Consider the following 21704-nt stretch of genomic DNA (forward strand, 5'->3'; position numbering starts at 1 on the left):
GGAGCTAGAAGCAGACAGTCTGGTTAGGTAGCCAGTGACACAGTCTGGGAAAGAGATCTAGAGGTAAAGTAACAAGAATCAGAGTGTTGCTAATGTCAGATTGTCTGAAAAATTGGTTGACACTAATTTTTGTTGCTACATCACCACTCCGAGGATTATTTAGATTTTCAAAGAGGACTTCTAGAAAAGAGAGAATATTAAAACAAAATAACTCTTCAACCAGAGAGAGAACTATGGAACACATCCTTCTGGAGTTGCTCAAAACTATACTCCTAAGGAGAGCCCTGTGTGTGATCTGGGCTTTAATTATGCACAGAAATTAGGGTGGGGAGGGTACTGTTGTTAACAGAAATGGGTTCATACAATTGGGATAAGGCCATGGTAACTATGTATCTATTTGTCCCGAATTCTCTAAACAACCTTATCCCTTTTCTATATGGGGCAAAGATTCTCTCTGACAAATTGAGTGTGAGAAACATGCCACCTCAACTTTTGAAACAGAGTGTGGAGTGGGGACTTGCTCAACTCAAAGACCCGAACCCCACTTTATATCCCAGCAACTGTGTGCCATTATTTTTTTACTCTTATCATCATTGGAAAATTTAAATCATGTTGTATAAATTATGGTAAAACAACATAAAGAAAAAAATTAGTCATTGTCTCTACCGTTTCAATTATTTCCTCTTTTTTTCTGACTTGTAGTCATAGTATATATACAATCTGGATTCATTTTTCATTACCTTAAACATTTTTCCACATGGCTATATGGCCTTTGTAGAATTGAAGCCAGATTGGCATTTTCCATGTACAATGTGTTCATAAATTTCTTTTTTCCCCCATTTTTCTCAAAACCAGTTTTAAATTCATGCATTAGTGTAAATCCCATTTTACAAAGGAAGGAGTAAACTAAGATGGGAGAAATACAAATAGATTCACCAAAGCTCTCTCAGAAAGTCAGCTCTAGAATTCGAATTCAATGCCATGCTCACATTTAGATCTTCTAGTTCAAGGTTGAGCCTCTTCTGCTAGCCAGATTCATAGAGATACTTAAAGTCCCCATGCATTAAGTAGAAAGCCTGGTGGGGTAGTGGTTAAGCGCTACTGCTGCTAACCAAAGGGTTGGCAGTTCGAATCCTCCAGGCACTCCTTGGAAAATCTATGGGCCATTCCCCTCTGTTCTACCAGGTTGATTCAAAAGCCACGGGCTTGGTTTTCTGTTTTATGCATTAAGCACAATGGAAATTCACTCTGTATTTACTATTTCATCTGGTCTAAATGAGTATTTAGATCGAATGTGCAAAGCCTCCTTGTTAAGCAAATAGCCTTCCATGCTTCACATGCCAGTCCCTTCTTCAAAGGCCTTTGTTTTATGTGATCTTCAATATTTCTCCATTTCATTCACATCCCATCCCCTAAGCCCTAATGACATTCGTTAACATATGAGTCTTTTATTCTAATGTTTTCCCTTCTCTCCTACTTTGATTCTGTCCCCTTTTACCTTTTTTGTGCTTTCTGAAGACAGCCATCCTCTTCTGAAGCAATTTCATCACATCACTGAGACTCCTTTACGGAAAACTTTAAAAGCCAGCTTTCGTGTGTTCACCATCCACTGTCCTCTGAGAATCCAGCAAAATCAGCTACCGCCATGGCTAAAAACAAATCAAAACAGGCTCCCGGGCACTATTTTGTGTGTGTGTGTGTGTGTGTGTGTGTGTGTGTGCTTATTTATTTATTTATTTATTGTGCTGTGTATTCAGAAGTTGATTCCAAGAATTGTTCTTGATTCTAGGGCAGTCCTGGATATGGATGGATATGGAAAGAAAATGTTATTAAATGGAGGAAACTAAAAAAACAACAGTCAACTGTCACCCAGGATTCTATCAGTCTGGAATCTCTGTTACCGAGGCTGGGCACATTTTTCAGTATGCTCATGATCCATTACCACTGTCTGAGTAGCCAAAGATCATTATATCCAGGGTGGTTTCTGAAAAATGCTCTTAATGCTTTGAAAATTAGTTTTCCCTGGATGGTGTAGGTGAGAACTTGATATAACTCATTGTTCACATATTCAGAAACTTTTGGACAAATTCAAAAATATGAATGGCAACCGCAAAAGAGATAATGCAGTGTGTACATTTATTTATTTGTTGATTTATTCATGAATTAAATGGCTATGTGTATGCTTGGGCTATGCTAAGCTTTGGGTTAAAAGCTTCAGATGTAAGTATATACATCTTATTCAACCCTCATGACCTCCTCTCTAGCCATCGACAGTTTGTTCTGTTCCCTAACCCTGTCAGAGTCTCTCTTGTCTTCAGATACCGCACAGGCCATCACTGCCTCAGCCGGAAGCCGTCATCTGCCACCTCTTTCTCTCGCTATGGGACTCCCAGGCTGATACCTACTCCTCTCTCATCCATCTGTCTCAACTTAGAACTTTCCCTTGGTTGGAAAAAAAAAAAAAAACTGTCCTCAGTTTCTCAAAACACTGGGCTTCATCTATTATTTCTTTCTACTATATATTCACATAATTAACCTGCTGCCATCGAGTGGATTCCGACTCAAAGCAACCCTATAGGACAGAGTAGAACTGAATTGTACAACATATATTCTGTTATATATCCACCTAATTATATAATATTTATATATTCTATTCCACTATAGATACATAATTATATAGTATATACCACACTCTATAGCCATATAATTATAGTAGCATTTTGAGTTTCCAATTTACAAAATGTTTACCATTTTTGCTCCATGTTTTCTCAAAACTGATCTTATATTCACTAATCAATGTAAGTCCATGCCTGCATCACAACATGACCAACACAACATGCCTTTATCACAATGACTAGTCAAGAAGCAGAGCAGCCTGGGTGGCACAAGCAGTTTGTGACCGGCTGTTAACCTAAAGGTTGATGGTTCAAACTCACCCAGTGGCTCCACGGAAGAAAGGCCATAAAGATTACAGCCAAGAAAATGCTATTGAGCAATTCTACTCTGCAACACATGGGGTCACCATGAGTCGGGGGTCAACTTGATGGCAGCTGAGAAGAACAATAGCCGAGAAGGAGTCTAGTGTAGGGATTATGAGCTTGAGTCTTAAAGTCAGACCACTGTGGTTCAAATCCCAGCAGTGCGACCTTGGGCAAGCTACTTAGGCTCTTTGTGCTTCAGTTCCCTATCTAATGAAAAAAGGATAAGAATATATCTCCTTATGGGGTTATTGAAAGAATTAAGTATGTTAACACATGTAGTATTTCGAATAGCTCCTGGTACATAGTAAACACAGTAAATGGTAGGTTTGCAAAAGGACAAATGTATGAGACCACTGTTTTAAGAAATCAAGAAAAGGTTTAAACACAGAAAAAAAATTATTTGATGGTTACAAGGGTGGGCAGGGAGGGAGAGGAGTATTTGCTAATTAGATAGCAGACTAGAATTATTTTAGGTGAAGGGAAGGAAAACACACAGTACAGGGGAAGTCAGCACAACTGGACTAAACCAAAAGCTAAGAAGTTTCCTGAACACAACCAAACACTTTGAGGGACAGAGTTGCAGGGGCAGGGGTCTAGGGACCATGGTTTCAGGGAACATCTAGGTCCGTTGGCATAACAAAGTGTATTAAGAACACTTTCTGTGTCTCACTTTGGTGAGTGGTGCCTGGGGTCTTAAATGCTAGCAAGCGACCATCTAAGATGCATCAATTGGTCTCAACCCATTTGGAGCAAAGGAGAATGAAGAACACCAAAGACACAAAGGAAATAAGAGCCCAAGAGAAAGAAAGGGCCACATAAACCCGTGACTCCATCAGCCTGCAACTGGAAGAATTAGGTGGCGCCCGGCTACCACCAATGAATGCCCTGACAGGGAACACAACAGAGAATTCCTGACGGAGCAGGATAAAAGTAGGATGCAGGCCTCAAATTCTAGCAAAAAAGACCAGACTTAACAGTCTGACTGAGACTGGAGGGACCCCAGAGGTCATGGTCCCCAGACTTTCTGTTAGCCCCAAACTAAAACTATTCCCAAAGCCAACTCCTCAGACAAAGATTAGATTGGACTATAAAATATAAAATGATACTGCTTCTTAGCTCAAATGGACACATAAGACCATGTGGGCGGCTCTTGTCTGGAGGCGAGACGCGAAGGCAGAGGGGTTCTGAAGTGGGTTGAATGGACATGGGAAATACAGGGTGGAGAGGAGTGTGTCATCACATTGTAGGGAGAGCAACTAGGGTCACATAACGACATGTGTATAAGTTTTTGAATGAGAAACTGACGTGAATTGTAAACTTTCACAGCACAATAAAAAACAGATAAATAGATTAGACTAGAATGGTTGTTCGTATTACATGATGAGTTCCCTGAAAGCAATGGCCATAATTTCATCTACCATGACCTACTGTCCTCAGTGCTTGGCTCAGGTCTCAACACATAGGAGGGTGAATGAATGAACACAGCTAAACCCTGAGCTCCAACAGCTTACAGCACAGGGAGGGGCACCTAAGCAGATATAAACATGTCCCAGTAGAGACAGTCACTGTGTAAGATGGAAGCCCAAGGGGAGGCCACTAATGAAGACAGCAGTGAGGGCTTCCTGGAGGAGAAAAGTTAAACAGAACACCTTTTCAGCATCACAGTAGTCAGGATTTCAACCTAAATCATCTTCTGAAAACATAACCCTAGACCTAGAATCCACACTAGTTCCCGACATTTAGTTATAATCCATCATAGACTCGTTTTCCTTCAAAACGTGTCCCAGAGGAGCCCTGTGAGACGGAGCCAGTCAGGAGATAAACAAAACAAATGGCCAAATAATTCTCAGTGTGACTTAACCTTAAATATTTTACAAGGTTAATGCTAAATACCAGTACTTTTAAAAATTGCCACACTCGTTACATATGGAGTCCCTGTGACAGCCCTTTCCCATTGTGCAAGCCCAGGGAGCGGTATTCTTCTTATAACCAACCCAGTGCCGTCGAGTGGATTCCGACTCACAGCGACCCTACAGGCCAGAGTAGAACTGCCCCATAGAGTTTCCAAGGAGCGCCTGGTGGATTCAAACTGCCGACGCTTTGGTTAGCAGCTGTAGCACTTACCCACTACGCCACCAATAACTAGAGTGTTAAATGTGCTCCGGGAAACGCCAGACACGTAGGACATGGCTTACATAGCGCCATGGACAGTATTGAGGCTGTGCCCTACAGAATGCTTGGTTATGCCTTCTCCACCCAGTGTTTGAAGAAGAGAAATCAAAAGGTATGGGCTTTCTTTGGGGTTAGAATTTAGTTTATTCCCTAAATTCAGCCACCTTACATTTTTATTCTTTCAACAAAATCTTTGCCAATATGTAAGTTGTTAGTTGCAGTTCAGTCGTTCCAACTCGTGGCGCCCCCATGTATACAGAGTAGAACTGCTCTATAGGGTTTTTAAGGCTCTAACCTTTCAGAAGCAGGTTGCCAGGCCTGTCTTCTGAGGCACCTGTGGGTGGGTTCAAACCATCAACCTTTCAGCTAGTAATTCAGCTTTAACTGCCACCCAAGGACTTCATGCCAATATATAAGACAATCTTACATGTATACTCCTTTCTACGTGGAAACCTCATCATGAAACCCTATAGTAAAGTTGGCCAACAACAGATACTCACTGAGCGTTTACTTTAAGCATAACACTATACTAAAAAAAAAACTGTCGATTCTGAGTCATAGTGACCCTATACTAGGTGCCCAAAAGATAGAATATTATTAAATATTTCCTTCCTACTTATGATAGGCTGAATAACAACCTACAACATTATCCAGGTCTTAATCCCTGGAACCTGTGAATGTTGCTCTTTATGGAAAAAAAGAACTTTGCAAACATGATTAAATTAAGGATCTTGAGTTGGAGGGATTATCCTGAATTACCTGGGTGGGCCCTAAATGTAATCTCAAATGTCCTTTAAAGGGCAGGCAAATGGAGATTTGACTACAGAAGAGAAGAAGGCATAGGAGAAATAGGAGTGATGTGCCCACAAACCCAGCAATGCCAGCAACCACCAGAAGCTGGAAGAAGCAAGGAAATGGGCCCCCCATCCCCCCAGAGCCTCCCAAGGGAGCACAGCTCCATGGACACTGTGATGTAGCCTGTAAGACTCATTTCATATTTCTGGCCTTCAGAACTGGAAAAGAATAAATATCTGTGATAAAAGCCAGCAATTTTGTCGTGATTTGTTGCAGCAGCAGCATGGAGACTAAAGCAATGCTATTCACATTAAGGACATTGTTAGAACAGTCTAATAAGGGAGCCAACAGACACTCCCAAGGGAAGAAATTAAAGAGTCCCACTCCTGACCAGAGTAAACAGCTCTTGTGAGCAGAGAGTCCAGGACAGCTCGGAGAGGAAAGGGTGTTTAACCTGATCTCGCTGAAAAAGAAGAGAGAGTGTAGTGCTGGGAGGTATTTCAAACCAGAGAATAATATCATCAAAGGTTCGGAAGTCAGAGATAGGAAGATGTTTGAGCGACTACAGTGTACATAGTGCTTTCAACTCAATCACTTCAGATTGGGATTGCAAATGATTCAGGCTCACCAAAGACAACATGTGACAGAGATGTGACAAATACAATGAATGTGACAAAAACAGTCAGGCCTACGTCATCACCATCACTGACATTATTATGGTTGTTATTATTATTACAATAAATAATACCAAGGTTTTTTTTTTAGAACAATGGTTTTAGAACTATAAAACACTAGTTTCAAAACCTGGCTCTACCATTCACTAGCTTATGGTTATGGACAAGTCACTTAAGCACTCTGAGTCACAGTTTTCCAACATGACTGATAATACTTGTTTTAGAGTACTGTAGTAAGAATTAAATGGCAGAACATATAGAATGCACAGAGTGCAGTGACTGGCTATTGTAACAAGCCTGTGAAGTAGGTCTGGTGTAACCTGCCTTAACAGACACCCCACTTAGCTGCTTCATTGAGATTAACCAGAACCTGTCCATTCCACCAGTACAAATAAGGACCAAAGCCCATGGGACACTGACCACTTGTGAACGAGAAGCTAGTCTCTGGGGCTACACTCTCCAGTGCGGTAGACACTAGCCACGTGTGTCTATTGAGTGCTTTCAATGTGGATACTCTGAACTAAAGTGTGCTGCAAGTGTAAAATACACACCATATTTTGAAGACTTTGTATGAAAAGGAGTCCCTGAGTGGTGCAGTTAATGGACTTGGCTGTTAACCAAAAGACTGGCAACTGGAGTCCACTCAGAGGTCCCTGACAAGAAAGGCCTGGTGATCTTCTGAAAAATCAGTCCTGGAAACCCTGTGGAGCACAGTTCTACCCTGACACATATAAGGCCACTGTGAATCAGAATGAACTGGTTCATATGATAAAAGAATGTAAAATAGCTCATTAATAATTTCATATTGATTACCTATTGAAATAAAATATTGGGTTAATATAATGTTATTAAAAGTTAGTTTCACCTTTTTCTTTTTGCTTCTTTAGTGTGGCTTCTAGAAAACTACAATCATATATGTAGCTCACATATTTAATTGGACATCAGCACTACTCTAGAGAGGTGTCCTTCAGCTCCAGGCAGTGGTGATGTATGCTTAGCAAGAGTCAGCTGCATTTCTCCACAAGTCTGCTTATTGCCTGTTGTTGTCGCTATGCAACCTGATTAAATATTAAAATATGAGAGCAAAAAGAGTCTTGTTATTTCTAAGAAAGACTTGGAAAAGGCTAGCAGCTAAAACAAATGGCTGTTGAATCTAGTGTAAGTATGACAAATGTAAAAAATGGAGACACACTCTAAAATATCAACAAGAGCACTGCCCCGAGCTTGTTTCACAAGTCCTTAGTATTCCCTCTTTACATAAAGTAGACCTGGAAGTCCGTGCAGTGGACAACAGGTGTGACCTAGGCAAGCAATGGCCCTCGAAGCAGCAGACTATGTAGACAATTGACATGGAGTTGACATCAAAAGATTGTTGAGAGAGTGTATTCTTAGACATTTTAGGTAAAATTAAAATTTTGTGTTGCATAGATGTCATTTTTATGATTCCCCACTTACATTATTTATTTTTCATTAATCAACAACCAGCCCTAATTGCATTCGATGAGAGGGCTTCTTCTGTATTGTCATTAATTAAGAGAATGAGAACCAAATAACTTAAGGATTTAGTCCAAGCACATCTTTTGACAAAAGTGGAGCCAAATCTCAGCCATAGATCTCCGTGGATCCAAAGCCAAAGGTTCTTTCCATTGTACTGCACTATCCATCAGTTTATAAATACAACTTAGTCCAAGACATTATACTTGTATTATGTATGAAAATAGCCACTCCATCCTAGCTCTTCTAAAGCCACATTGATCTCTAGCTCATTAGCTGATCTGAGCAAAATAAACTCAGGACCAAGGTTTCAAAAGATAAACTTCATTTACCATATAAAATTAAATTACACTTAAAAAAAAAATCCTTTCTCCAGATACAGTTGAGTTTTCCCATTTGACCATTTCCCTCTCATTTAGGAAATGTAAGCAGTCAATACCAAGCATAACTAAGCCCAACTATTGACCTCAACAGGTCGATATGGATGTTCGATATTAGTCAGACATTGCTCAGTTGTCAAATTTGCAGTTGAGGAAAAGATTACTGTTTCAGCTCTTATTGCCTATTCTGGGAACCAACTGATTCCCTGTGGTCTTCTGTGTAACCTATCTGTCATACTCAAAGCCGAGCTGCCTTCAAATGCAATATTGACCTTAGAGAGCAATCCTGTAGGACAAAGAAATTGTTGACAGTCTGAGTGTCTGTGCCTCAGCCACAGACCTATGCTGACCCTTGCCAGTCACCTTGCTTGGGAGAACCAGACACATGCAATGTGCCAACCAGGCCACACAAGAATGAGCTTGAGCAATAACAACGTAATCCTACTTTTTTTTTTTTCTTTTTAATAGAACCTCACTGGGTCTTTAATTTTAAAAAACAATAAGCAATTACAATTTTCAACTGCCGAAGGCAAAGACTACAGAGACAATGCAGATGGACTACTGAAAATGCATGATCATTTGGGGAGCTAATCCTCTGGAAGTAGGAAGATAGAATTTCCTCTCCCGCAAACACTGAACTTCTGCTGTGGGCTTGACGGAGAAGGCACCACACATCCCTGTTTCTCCAATATATAAGCACAAGAAGGCACACGTGCATGTACATGCACAACAATATCATGAAAACAGCATCAAGGGGGCATAGCTGTAAGTGCCTAATGATATTTAAAAAAAAAAAAAAATTGCCATCAAGTCGATTTTGACTCCTAATGACCCCATACAACAGAGTAGAATTGCCCCATAGGATTTCCACGGAGGAGCTGGTAGATTTAAACTGCCAACCTTTTGGTTAGCAGCCCAGCTCTTAACCACTATGTCACCAGGGCTTCTGCCACCAGGTCTCCTGCAACCAGGGCTCCACCCAATGATAACAGCACAAATTAAATGTTGTGATAGGGAGAGTTATGGTAGAAGACTGTGCACAAGGTAACTTAATCAGGGAAACTGCAGTGGAATAGTCCAGCTGTTGTGCCAGGTTTCGAAGGAGAAAATAGACAAGTCTGGGAAGGTAGTCAAGGTGAGAAAAAATACACATTCCTAGATCTGTGTGCCCAGAAAGCATTTTCCCCTCACTTAGCCCTGTAACTGAAACTATCTCCCCTTAGTGTGTCTTCATCCTATATCTCCCAGATGCCACAGATGTTTGCTAGTTGTTTCATCTCTTCTAATCAGGATAGAAAGAACAGGGAACGCTTCCCCAGTGTTCCATAACTCCAGTGTTTCATAAACCTCCATAACTTCAAGGTTTATATGTGACTCTGGTTACTTCTGCAGGACAGTTATTTAAAACAAAACAAAACCCATTGCCATCTAGTCAATTTCAACTCATAGCAACCCTATAGGACAGAGTGGAACTGTCCATAGGATTTCCAAGGAGCAGTTGGTGGATTTGAGCTGCTGACCTTATGGTTAGCAGCTGAACGCTTTACCACCACACCACCAGGGCTCCAGTGAATAATAAAATAATCTATTTTATCAGTTAAGCTGATATAATAATGCAAAGGAATATTTGGCATGGTAATTGGTGATTGCTTGATGAATGAAAACAAAGTAAATGTTAGTTCATTAAATCACTGAGCCATTTTTTCGCCTTCTATTTGGTGTCTAGTATATGTTAGTTGTGTGATAGACATTGAGACTCAAGAATAACTGAGTCTCTGGCCTCAAGGAGCTTGGTGCCTGATGAGGGAGGCAGACATGTAAACATGATGTGATAGTGCAGAACGGGGGCATATACAAGTCGGGACGATCAGGTTAAACCACAAAGAGGATGGCAGATTTGAAATTAGGTCTTAATGGATGAGTAGAGATTTTTCAATCACAGAATAGATGAAGGGCACAGAGACCAGTATTTGAAAAGACTCAGAGTAATGAAAAGACTTGATATGGCAAGAAATAGTGTTAAGGGCTGACTGGTGGGAGAGGAGGCAAAAATAAATAAATAAATAAATAAAAAGGAGAAGGAAAAGGAGGGAGGAAGGAAGAGAAAGAGAGAGAGAAAAAAAAGACTTGTAGCCTAATCTGAAGGATTGTATGTACCATGTTGCGAAGTCTAACATTTATCCCAGAGGCAATGACAATCCATCACAAAGTTATGAGCTGGGAAGAAGGAAGACGTTATCAGATATATACATAAAAAGAAAATTCTAGCACAATTTTTGGCTCTAGTAGACACGCAATATATATTTGATAAAGAAAAATAAGTATGGAGGCTGTATTGGAGAGAAGAGACATAAAAGAAAGAAAAAAACCAGTTTTACAATTATTCAAATACTAACTACTGAGCAGTTGCCTTTGAGTTGATTCAATGGTGTGTTAGAGTAGAACTGTGCTCCACAGGGTTCTTAATCGCTGATTTTTTGGAAGTAGATCTCCAGGTCTGCCTTCCAAGATGTCTTTGAGTGGACTCAAACCTCCAAAATTTCAGTGAGCTGTTGACTGCATTAATAGTTTACACCACCCAGGGACTCCTACTGAAATATCCCAGAACCCACAGATGAGCTAAATAACGAAAGCCTCCTGTCAGTACCACAGAAGAAAAGGTGTGGTGATCAGATTTCTTTAAGATTACAGTCAGGAAAAACACTACAGAGCAGCTCTGCTCTGTAACATGGGGTCTCCATGAGTCAGAATCCACTCGACAACTAGCAATAACAACTATCCAGGCAAAGGGAAACTAACAGTAGGACTGATCCAACATGCTTAAGGAGGTATGACTGATCTGACAAGTTTAGAGGCTGGATGTTAAGGAGGGAAGAAAGAGTGGATAATCCTGGATTTCATGTTTGTGTGATTTGATGAATGGTGGTGCCAATAACGGAGGGAAGAAATTTAACAGAAGGATCAGGGTTTTGTGGGAAAGTTATAACAAGCTTGTCACATATCCCTAATATAATGATATAAGCATTTATATGAAATTTTAATTATGTCTTCAATGGGTATAAAAAACTCTTTTAGGTTTTTAATTCCATGCATGTCTATTTATTTATTTATTATTATTTTGGCTTCAACAAGCAGAAATTTATCTTCATGCAGTTTAGGAGGCTAGAAGTCCGAATTCAGGGCACTGGCTCTAGGGGAAGGCTTGGTTCAGTCTTCTGGTTCATTCTTTGTTGGCTCTCAAGGAAGGTGCTTTTCTCTTCTGAGCTTCTGTTCCTCAGCGATCTTCACATGACTTGGTACCTATGTTCCCCCATCTCTGCTTTCTTGCTTTGTCACTTGCCTGATCTGCTCTTTTTATATCTCAAAAGAGATTGATTTAAGATACACCCTGTTATAATATTGCCTCATTAATTTGCAAATAAAACCCATTCCCAAATAGGATTATAAGCACAGGTACAGTGATTAAGATTGACAACACATATTTGGGGGAACACAATTCAATCCATAACAAGTGGGGATTAACAATAGGACGACACCAAAGGGAGGGCCTAGGAGTATCCAGTGAGGAGCAGGAAGCTCTTCAGATGTAGCGCCGATTCTGAAGGTGAAGCCTGTAGACCCCAAAGACAACCACACCCATTTTTTAATAGTAACAACCATTCTTCAATCTCTTCATCTGTATAGTTGACAAAGCATGTTAACGTCCACTATCTAATTTGGTTCCTGACTACAAGTGGACATAGCACACATAGAGGCCATTGACTCAAAAACATAACAGCTATGTTTACCAAGTGTTTTCACCATGCCAGACATTGTTCTCAACCAAAAAAAAAAAGCAAACCCATTGCCATCAAGTTGATTCCAACTCATAGCGACCCTACAGGACAGAGTAAAACTGCCCCCCATAGGGTTTCCAAGGCTGTAATCTTGAGGGAAGCAGATTGCCAAATCCTTTTCCTGTGGAAGGGCTGGTGGGTTCGAACTGTCAACCTTTTAGTTAGCAGCCAGCCAAGCGCTTAACCACTCTGCCACCAAGGTATTGTTCTAAATGCATATTAATTCAGTTAAACCTCACGACAATGCTGCTTGGGATGTACTATTATTCTTATGCCCATTTTACAGATGAGGAAACTGAGCTAAGAGAGATCAGGTAATTTGCCCAAGTTTACACAGGTAGTAGCTGAGCCTGGATTTAGACCCACGCAAGCAGCTGCAGAGCCGGTGTGCTGTATTGCCTCAGAGAGATTACGGATGTACTCAAGGTCATCAGCTAGGAAATACAGACCTAGGACTCAACACCAAGTCTGCTAACTCCAGTGCCCTTGTATTCCACCTCTCTACCTCTCCTTCTTGTTGTGTGTCAGCGAGTTAATTCTGATTTATAGCTAACCTGTAGGACAGAATAGGACTGCCCCATAGGGTTTTCTAGGCTGTAATCTTTTTTTTTTTTTTGTGCTTTAGATGAAAGGAAACTCTGGTGGCATAGTGGTTAAGTGCTACGGCTGCTAACCAAGAGGTTGGCAGTTCAAATCCGCCAAGTGCTCCTTGGAAACTCTATTGGGCAGTTCTACTCTGTCCTATAGGGTTTCTATGAGTTGGAATCAACTTGATGGCAGTGGGTTTGGTTTTTTTTTTTAGATGAAAGTTTACAACTCAAGTTAATTTCTCACTCAAAAACTTATGCACATATTGTATTGTGACATTGATTGCAATCCCCACAAAGTGACAGCACGCTCTTCCTTTCCACCCCAGATTCCCTCTGCCCTTTCATCCAGTTCCTATCTCCTCTTGCCTTCTAGTCACACTTTTGAAAAAGAGCTGCCCATTTGGTCTCTTATGTTTGATTGAACTAAGACACACATTCCTCACATGTGTTATTTTGTGTTTCATAGGCCTGTCTAATCTTTGTCTGAAAAGTGGGCTTCAGGAGTGGTTTCACTTCTGGGTTAGCAGAACATCCGGGATGCGTGTCTTATTTATTTCTTTACATCCCATAATACATAGTACATAGTAAGTGGTAGTTTTTATCTACAGAGGAAAAGAAGGGAGGGAGGGAGGGAGGGAAGAAGGGAAGAAAGAGAAAAAGAGAGGAAAGGGAGGGCAGTCTAGAGTTCAGAAGAGAAGTGGGCAGGTCTGCAAATAGAAATGAAATCATTTGCATAAAAGCCAAAATTTGATTTGAAAGTTATTGCAACAAAAGTGTTGTATAAATGCAGCTTTAATTCTTCCATTCCACTATAGATTAGAAAATGGACAGATTGTTTCTTGTCTGAAGGGCATTTTTTATATCTATTTTCAGTGAAGTTACATCTGCATTATTCATTTTTAAGACAGTATCTGTAAACAAAAAATCACTCTAGGTTAACTCTAAAGCATCAAGAAAACATAGCAGAAAATTACTGTTTCTTTACTTGAATCCCCGTATAGAATATTCTAACATGCTCAATTACACGGTCTCAGTGCTTGATTTCAAACAACAAAGTACGAGTATTCAGAAAACTGCAGACATTCTAAAGCACACAATCAGAGACACGAACCCCTACATCCAAAGTTCTCAGGATTTACAATGAATGCACACCTACCGTTTTCAAGAAACAGCTATTTGGCAGTTGGATTTTGAGCTCATTGCTGATAACTTTGATACTTGTCCTCACCAACAATGTCTAGAATAAGGGATTGAAATTTTTAGCATGCCGTAGGAGGAAAAAGAGAAGGAAAAGCTACTACACGGGATGAGTAAAAAGAAACACACCGCATGTTTTAGTATGCAGGGTTAAATATTCTTTTACACTTCACTCGATTTTGTCTTTACTGTAGACCTGACTTAATGTAAGATGATTGATACTCTCTCTATTTCATCCATTGTAATGTTCTCCAATTGCCTGAGCATTTTTTAATCAAAAGAAGAGTTCCACATCCCCCTTGGATATCAAAGGAGAAGGTTTCTGTAGCTATTACGGAATCAAAGAATTATTCTTTGAAGAACCAAAGGTAAAACATTGAAAAATCCTTCTGGGATACAGATGAAAAATGCCACATGCATGTTTCCCCCAATCATTTGGTGCAATCCATCAGAAGAGTAATGAAAACACAAGCCCACATTCACTTGATACACGTCTTCATTTCTCCTATTCTCCTCTCACATTTTCTGTGTGGCTGCAAATCTACTAATCTTACTCCGGAGGAGTAGAGCAGTATTAGGTAAAAATGACAGCCCTGATTAACAAGTCAGGTGAGGAAATGACCTGTGAAATGCTTTCACTGCAATAAACCTTCTATGCTTAGGAGCCGGGTCAGAGAGAGAGAGATGCATCATGGCAGAGCAAAAGCCATGTAACACACGAACAATGATAAGATTCCCTGCGTTAAAGGGTGTGTTGCCTGTGACCACAAAGTCACTGGGTGAAAGTTATTTAATTACTTTGTTCTGGAAACCCAAGCCTTGTTTGAGTCACACACACACACACACAAAAAGGTACTTATAAAGCCTACCAGGAATTAAGGTAATTAGCACAAATCTCATTATTCTAAAGCTCGACCCTGTGAGATTAAATAATTACAAAATCCAAGTTAAAAATGACTCGGCTTCTTTTTTATTCTCTGACTGGCAAAAGACTGAGGGAGACCCTTCTTTTTAAGATGGAAACCTAGCCATTAGAAAACAGGAGCTGTTAACTTACTTCTTGAATTTAACATCTGGTCACATTTTCATCTTTTGCAAACTAGTAAAACGTTATAGTATTTTTGGCAGTGGGAGGTCAGTGCCAGAAAAAATTTTATCAGTACAAAGGGACTACAAAATAGGGTTCTTACTGGGCCCCGGGGTTCCCTAATCCTTATCTTACAGCGTAAAAAAACACTGCGGGGAAGGCGCAATTTGCCTATAAGGTCTCTAGGAATTAATATAGGGAGAACTTAATGGCAAAGAATGGGCTACAACCACCCCCCTATTCCGCATTAATGTGTAGAGAGAAATCTGCTGTTGTCTTAATGTTTTAGTTATTGAAAGGTTTTATGAGGCCCGCTATGGGGATCACTTTCCCCTCTTATTCTGTTCCTTACATCTGCTTTTATTGGCCGGCATTTATCACTCATTGATTTAGATTTTTAAGAGAAATAGCCTTAACTTTTATTATGGCGTGATAGTCAAAGACAAAACATATTAAATATTACCAGCAAGCTTTTAATAGGGAAAAATGAAAACACTCCGGGGCTACTGAGCAGAGCCATCACAGGGGTTCAGCGCCCACGTTTGGAATGCTCAGAGATGTTGTCCGCGGACGTGGAGGTCGCTGCAATGCAGCGAGGAGAGAGCCCAGGCTCTCTAAGATCCTGGATTGAAATTCCGCTTCCAGCGCTTATGTATAAATTGTGGGAACTTGCCCAAGTTCTATAAACTCTCTGAACCTCCATTTTCTCATCTGTAAAATTGAGGAAATAAGAGGTGAGAATTAAGGTAATTTATGAAAATCAACTAGCACAGTGCCTGGCACATCACACCAAAAACCAAATCCGTTGCCGTTGGGTTGATTCCAATTCAGTGATCCTAGAGGACAGAGAGCTGCCCCTCAGGGTTTCCAAGGCTGCGATCTGTACGGAAGCACATCTTTCTCCTGCAGAGCGGCTGGTGGGTGGGAAAAGCCAACCTTTTGGTTAGCAGCCGAAGGCTTTAACCATTGTGTCACCAGAGCTCCTTCGGCATATAACAGGGCTCAATAAACAGTCGTTATTATTCTTGTTATTTCCATAGGGGGAACTGTATAAGGTTTAAATTGACAGGAATTATTTTTAAAATGTCAGACTCCTTATGATTTTGAGAAGCTAGAAGCACGCACATGCACACACACACACACACACACACGATGGGTTTATATATATAACCATGGCTTATATAGCACGAAATTGAAACACTTGTCTACTCCATTTTCCAAAGCCTCTGTACACAAATAAATTATTCAGCAAGGACTTGGAGGCGCAAGTTACTCCTCTGAGAACAAGGAGGGTCATGCCCAAGAAGCATTCTGATTAAAAGGTTTGCCTAGCTCTGATTAGTCTATGGTATCGTAGAAACAACCTAGAGATCAGAAAGAGAATTAGAACATTTTTAAAAGCAAAAAAACCCAAAAATTATCAAAATCTATGCTGTACACAAAAGGAATGAAGGCAAGGAACTGATCTGAATAGTTCTCTGTACGAAGAAGAATATATTTTATTGTATTATTATCATTAATTACTAATGTTTTGAGCCTTTACTATGTGTCTGGCACGTGCTTTTCATGTATTATCTTATTGAACGCTCACAGCTCTGGGAGGAAGTGCAAGCTTAAAAAATGAAACCCGCTGTGATCGAGTCAGTTACCACTAACAGACAGAGTAGAACTGTCCCATATGGTTTCCAAGGGGTTGCTGGTGGAGTCTAACTGCCTACATTTTGGTTAGCAGCTGAGCTCTTAACCACTGTGCCACCAGTGTTCCATAAGCTTGAAAGGATTAATAATTTGCTCAAAGTCTCACAACTATAAAGAGAAATAAAGAACTGGGACCTCACCCCAGGTCCTGCTGACTTCAAAGAAGACATCTCCTCAACCTAAAACGTGCCTCTGTAATCCATTTTTTTTTTTTTTTAAGGTTGTATGAAAATAGAACCACTAGGACATCTACAAAAATAAGAAAAAAAGTTTTCTTGGGAAAAAGTTTCTGGCATTTTCCCGTAAAGTAGAGGGCAGTGGTATATATTCCTACAGTTTAGGGTATTACAATCAACAATGCAGGGGAAATACAGGGAGAACTTGAAAATGTAGAGTTAGGTTTGCATGTAAAATAAAACCAAAAAGAACCAAACCGTTACTCTCGAGTCTATCCCAACTCATAGGGACCCTATAGGACACAACAGAACTGCCCCATAGGATTTCCAAGGAGCGGGTGGTGGATATGAGCTGCTGACATTTTGGTTAACAGCCAAGCTCTTAACCACTGCACCACCAGGACTCCGTATGTAAAATAGACACTGATTACTAAAAGAAGCAGTCACTCCAAGAATTCATGTCGCTAAGGTGGAGGCTGGGAATAGATAAATGTCAACTTACCAGTTTAAACTTGTGACTTTCCAGAATGTCATAACAAAAACATAATATGCCTTGAATCTCAATTTTTATCAAAACCATAGATCTATAATGACAAATCTCTGACATGTTACATCAGTAAAGAGTGAAACATCCCTCACTGATTTCCCAACACAAGATAGAAAAGTCTTTTATTTCAAGCCTTGGGCAGAGGGAAGGGGATGAAAAAGTCCTTTTTATACTGGAAAATCAATGAGTCACTGCAGTTCTACAATTTCTGATGAGTAATCTCATCTTACATCGGAAGGCACAAAGTGTAGTGGTGAACTGCCTGGCTTCGAATCCAGCCTCTGCCCTAAGTAGTTGTGTCACTTTTGGTAAATTACTCAACCTCTTGGTGCGTCAGTTCTGTAATTTACAAAATGATACCATGGACTTATTAAAACTCATGGGATTTTAATAAGAATTGAATGATACATAAAACACTTAGAACAATATCAGTACAGAGTAGAGCAGTTTTAAATAAATATATTTAATAGCATATCTAAATGAAAATATTTGAACTACAGGTAATAATAATAATTAAAGTGTACTGACTGCTTATCATGTGTGGATCACAGAAATAAACTCTTTGCATGGATGTGTTTATTTAATCCTTGTAATAACCTTTTGAGCTGGGTACTACCCAGATGAGAAAACTGAGGCTCAGTGTGATTAAATAAGTAGCCCAAGATCACATGGCTGATGAATCGTGGGCTGAGAATCAAACCCAGCCCGTCTAGCTCCAGAACCTCCATTCTTAATTAGAAAATGAATATTCTTCTGAAGGAGGAAGGAAACCGCATTGTTAAAGAGCTAGAGAAATAGGCTAATTATAATCATCAAATGAGTTCTTAAACTGGTTTACTTTTAAAATATTTAAAACAAATACAGAGAAAACATAGTACACTGCCTTTAACTAAGGAAGAAAGTGAGTGTGTGTGTGTGTGTGTTTAATTTGTTGGAGATGACTATTTATGTGAGTCTGAAAGATGTATTCAAACTCATGTACTTCCAATATTGAGTTACCTCATAAACAGACAAAAAGAAAATAGCCATGTGATTAAGGATGACCTAATTATGTTACACTTGTTTCCTACAGGAACTTTCCATCTCAATTATTAGCTCTACACTGGACTAAAGACAAACCTCTCTATCGTTAGTTATCCTCAAGCTGCTCTCTTAGAAATCTATATATAATAGCTAACGTTTATGGAGGTCTATCATGCACCATGTGCCATATTAGCCTAAGGCTTCTCAAACCATGTTAAGGTAAATATGTTCTATGGGATGTAATTAGATGTACCAAGAAAAAAAAATCTTCCCCAGACAAATAAATTGATATATTTAACTGTTAAACAGATTTTCTTTTTTACTAAAGAATTTCTCAGCACTATTAATATGCCAGAGTATGTCATGAACCCACAGGAAGAGGATTTGGTAAAGTAGCTTTTCCCACGTTTATCTGACCATGGAGACTTTTATTGCTAAAGCACAAATTTATATTTCCTGGAGGTCAACGTTCTCCAGAACATACTTCTGTACATGGGGCCAACTGGAAGGCAGCTAACAATAACAGCAACAAGCCTGACAAGTATCTCCATTTTGTATATGAAATTTCTCAAAGACAGGTATCAATATCTCTGTTAAACAGCTGAAACTGAAGCTAGAGGCATCAAGAAACCTGGCTGAGGTGGCAGTTTTTACCTGGTTGTGTCATATTCAGACTCAGGTCTAACGTGGCATGAAGTGTTCTACTCTTTCCACCACACGAAGCTACTCCTTGCACAGAGTAACAAAGAACTTACCCCAACGGCAGATGGCCTGCAAGCTTACCCTTTCTTGCCCCTAGCATTTCTAGAAACCACTGGCACGAACCTGACTTTTGGATGAGAAAAAAGAAAACCAATTACTCTGCCCTTGCTTTTCTTTCCTCCTCTCCTTACCCTCCAGGGAAAAAAGTATGCCCCCTAGAGCTGATGTGCAACTCAGAAACGGAGACATTTGGTACAAACCAGAGTTTTGGTCCCTCAGAGCAGGAGCACAAGAATCCCTGTCAATGACCACTAGAAGTCCCCAGGCCTTCCTCCATATATCTGAGTGTAGATCTAATTCCTCTTTGGAGAAAGGTGGGCCCATTGGTCTGGTTGACTCATAAGAGCCAAACTGTATCAGGATGCAGAGTGTTGGGGTATAGCAGAAAGCAATCTAATTTTGATTAGAAGCTAATGAACCCTTTATCTGTTATACTTGACAAGGATCCTATCTTTTCTATGGATATAGGGTGCTGTTGTGTGTCATTGGGTCAATTCCAACTCATAGCAACCCTACGTGATAAGAACGGCCCCCACAGGTTTTCAAGGCTGTCATCTTTACAGGAGCAGACAGCTGGGTCTTTTCTCTGATGGAGCAGCTGGTAGATTTGAACCCACCAACTTTTCGGCTATACAGTCACAACCACAAAATCTATTCTAAGATTTGCTTCACTTTGAAATACAAAGAAGAACTAATAAAATTATTTTTAGTGGTGAATGACAAAAATCACACATTCATGGTAAAAAGAGCCATTATAATCTATTTCTTCAACGTCTTTTGACCTCAACTGAAAAAGAAAAAAGAATGAAAACTCTCTTAAGCCTTTTGAATAAATTAATCTAGGATTTAACCTATTTGTGAAAATATTTTCCTAATATTTAATACCTGCTATATTCCAGTCCGGAACCCTGGTGGCACAGTGTTTAATCCACCTTGGAACTCCTCTTTGGACACCCTACGGGGCGGTTCTACTCTTTCCTATAGGATCACTATGAGTTGGAACTGTCTCCACAGCAATGAGGTATATTCCAATACGGAGGAGCCCTGGTGGCTCAGTGGGTAAAGCACTTGGCTGCTAACATAAAGGTTGGTGGCTTGAACTAACCGGCTGCTCCATGGGAGAAAGATGTGGCAGTCTGCCTCCAGAAGATTTACAGCCTTGGAAACCCTCTGGGGGAAGTTCTACTCTGTCCTGTAGAATCGCTATGAGTCAGAACTGACTTGAGGACAGTGAGTATATGCCAATCCAGGATTTTTGTGGTGGTTTATTACAGAAAAAATCCTTTAAAATTAAACATTTAACAAATTTTTTAATTGAAACACACTGATTTTTTTTTCTTTAATGGAGTAACTATTATGGTCACTTCTATGCATACAGGTAGCCGTATTCCTTTCTAGATAACACACATTAAGGCAGAGCATTACTCTGAGTCTGAGCCCCACACACAGTCCTTGTTGAAAGGTATCCATCCACCTCAGCTCTGTCTCAAGTTTCCGTTGGTATATTTACTTGGGTCAATGCAATCCTTTTCGAACTGTAAAGTAACAAGAACCAGACCCTAAACATTAGGCAACAAAATAAATCATTTTCCCCTTCTGTTCAGCTCTTGTCCCACGTGTCTAGCATAGTTTTCCCACATAATGAGACAGCGTTTTTTATTTTCCACCTCTGATCTGTGTTCAGTTTCTGGATGTAAATTTTTGACAGCAAGGTCTCTTGCAATTACATCGTGACTGAAGGCTGGAAAGTATTTCAGCAGACAAACTAAGCACATATCCATTTTCCAAACTGCTCACTTTTGAGTTATCATCTAAATATCCAGGGCGTGCTACACAACAAAGAATTAGAAAACAGAGAGTCTGTATTTCATTGAATGTAAACACTCAAATATTTTAAAATTTTCCCAACAAAAACCAGTACTTTACATTTTACTGTATAATGATGTTTTCATGGTATTCAATCATCACGTCAATATAATTAAGGGAGTACTTTTCATAAACACTATAGTTAATACCTGTGCATTTTTGGTAACCAATAAATATTAACCAAAGAAGCTTCATTTTTCATTTGCTGATGTCAGGTTTAGGCAATAAAAGATGTAAGTCAGGATAGTGCTTGAACTTGCTCAAGTGGATGGAGAGGGAAAATGCCTGAATTTAGCTGCAGGATGCTGAGAGGTTAGAGTATGTGTTCTGGATCGTTCAGTTAAAAGAATGAATAAAAATAGTAAGGGTAATTGGGAGAAGGCACCGATGGGAAGTACAGAGGGAAGCCAAAGATTTCAACAAGGG

Source organism: Loxodonta africana, chromosome 20 (genome assembly GCF_030014295.1).
Source record: "Loxodonta africana isolate mLoxAfr1 chromosome 20, mLoxAfr1.hap2, whole genome shotgun sequence".
Taxonomy (NCBI): domain Eukaryota; kingdom Metazoa; phylum Chordata; class Mammalia; order Proboscidea; family Elephantidae; genus Loxodonta; species Loxodonta africana.